Below are 2,609 nucleotides of genomic sequence, written 5' to 3'. Positions count from 1 at the left end.
TTGGTGGGGGTGACTGATCTAGAAGGTGGAGCAGATAGGGGTGGGGCTGAGCCAAAGGAGTGGACAATACAGAGATCTGGAAGAAAGAAGCTCATTTATTGAACCCCTGTCATGTGTTGAATGTAACATATTACAATTAACCCTCACAACAATCTCATAAGATAGGGGTTAATATTCCCCCAAGCCCCAATTTTACAGATGCAGAGATTGAGGCTTGGAAGCAGGAAATAAAGAATTTTGCCCAAGGTCCCACAGCTAGTAAGTAGCTAGTCTAGGATTTAAAAAAAAAAAAGAAAAAGATTTTTATTTTAAATTTTTATTATTTTATTATTTTAATTTTAATTTAATTTAATTTAATTTTTGAGACAGGGTCTTGCTCTGTTTCCCAGGCTGGAGTCCCATGGCACAATCTCAGCTCACTGCAAACTCTGCCTCCCAGGTTCAAGTGATTCTCCTGCCTCAGCCTCCCGAGTAGCTGAGACTACAGGGGTGCACCACCATGCCTGGCAATGTTTTATATTCTTAGTAGAAACGGGGTTTCACCATGTTGGCCAGGCTGGTCTCAAACTCCTGACCTCAGTTGATCTGCCCACCTCGGCCTCCCAAAGTGCTGGGATTACAGGTGTGGGCCACCATGCCCAGCCTGTTTTTTTATTTTTGAGACAGGGTCTTGCTGTGTTGCCCAGGCTGGTCTGTAACTCCTGGACTCAAGCAATCCTCCCACTTTGGCCTCCTGAGTAGCTGGGATTACAGGCACACTCGGCTGGTCTGGGATTTAAATCCAGGTCTGCCTGCCTCCAAAATTCATGATCTCTCCATTTACTTATATAGGAAAGAACATGACAGGAGGGAATAGAGTCAGTAAGTACCGCAGAGAGGCTGGAAGTTAGAGACTTGTTCATTTTGAAAACCCAGGATACGCTGTATTAGTGTGCTTGACTACACAGGCTCTGGAGCCAAGTTGCTAGAGTTCAAATCCTGGCTCTACTACTTACTAGTAGTGAGGAGCTTAGCTGAATTACTTAACCCTGCCTGCAGCTGTTTTCTCATCTGTCCAGCAAGACTCACAGGATTGTCGTGAGAATTAAAAGAGGTAATTCATATCAATTGCCTGCAAGACTACCTGGCACATACTAAGTAAGGGCTTGATAAGAGAATTAGTAGGGATGAGAAGTAACAGAGGTGAGAAGTGAAGAGGCTTTGAGAAATTCAAGGTCCAGACAACTGGCAACTTGGAAGAGAGGCATAGGGCCAGGCTCAGAGCATGTGATCGGGGGGCCAGGAGCCAACACAGTAGTGGAGCCTGGGAAAGGGGTGGAGGAGGTGAACTGGGAGAAGCAGAGAGTGTAGGAACAACAGCTGAAGCCAAGGCAAGGATGAAGCCCATAGGGAGAGCAGGAAAATATTAATGAGATTTGCTCCTGGCCCATACAGATCACTAAGAGCTTTGAGAGGGAACTAGACATGAGGTCAGTGTTTGCAGGTCGATCTCCCCTACCAGAAGGAGCACTCCTTGTGGGCAGGGACTGGCTCTACCAGGCTTCCCTGCTGGAGCCACTGCACCTATCCAAGTGTCCATCTTATAGTAGGTGCTCAATAAATGTCAGATGGATTGCAGAGGTATAGCTGCTAGGAGGGGACAATTGGAGAGGAGGGGTTCTTTCTCTGGGTGGGCTTGGCTGGCCTCAGGCTATGGGATAGCCAGGACCTATACCCTTCCCCCACAACCAGGGGTTACCACGGCAATGACCCCCCTTCCCCACAGGCCCTGTGGTTTCCTCTAGAGCTTCTTTCACTTTCTTCTTCTGCTTTCCGTCCTCCACTCTTCTCTCCCCTACTCCCACATCCTCAACTTTTTTGTCATATCCACAGGTCACCAGTGAAGACAGCCAGGAACAAGATAGGCAAGGCACTGTCCCAGGGAAGGTAGGACACGGAGGCGGGGCTTGAGGGGAGTCACAGAGGGCAAAGGGAAGAGTACAGGGTGCAGCAGTAGAGGCCAAAAGCACTGCAAAGGCATGTTGCAGAGAGAAGGCGTGTGGGAGCAAGGACAGATATTCAGAGAGAAGGTAACAGTGCAGGCGGTGGTGAGTGGAGGTCATGGGGTGAAGAGTGGGAACAGAGAGGGTGGGGGAAGTAAGCTATAAGGTGATAGCAGGGTGGGTGGGGACAGAAGGCCAGAGGGCTCCCTGGGTGAGGGGCTGGTGTAAAACAGTAACACTGTAGCTTAGATGCAGGCTTCTTCTCTTCTGGGGCCAGGAACCTTCATGAGAACTAAATGAAACTTCAGGCCAGGCATGGTGGCTCACGCCTGTAATCCCAACACTTTGGGAGGCTGAGGTAGGTGGATCACTTGAGGTCAGGAGTTTGAGACCAGCCTAGCCAACATGGTGAAACCCCATCTCTACTAAAAATACAAAAGTTAGCTGAGCATGGTGGTGCGCCCCTGTAATCCCAGCTACTTGGGAGGCTGAGGCAGAAGAATCGCTTGAACCCGGGAGGCAGAGGTTGCAGTGAGCCAAGATCACGCCACTGCACTCCAGACTGGGCAACAAGAGTGAAATTCCGTCTCAAGAAAAAAAATAAAAAAAAAAAAGATAAATAAAACT

This window comes from Symphalangus syndactylus, chromosome 17 (assembly GCF_028878055.3).
Source record: "Symphalangus syndactylus isolate Jambi chromosome 17, NHGRI_mSymSyn1-v2.1_pri, whole genome shotgun sequence".
In the NCBI taxonomy this organism is placed as follows: domain Eukaryota; kingdom Metazoa; phylum Chordata; class Mammalia; order Primates; family Hylobatidae; genus Symphalangus; species Symphalangus syndactylus.
This window is presented reverse-complemented; position numbering follows the sequence as displayed.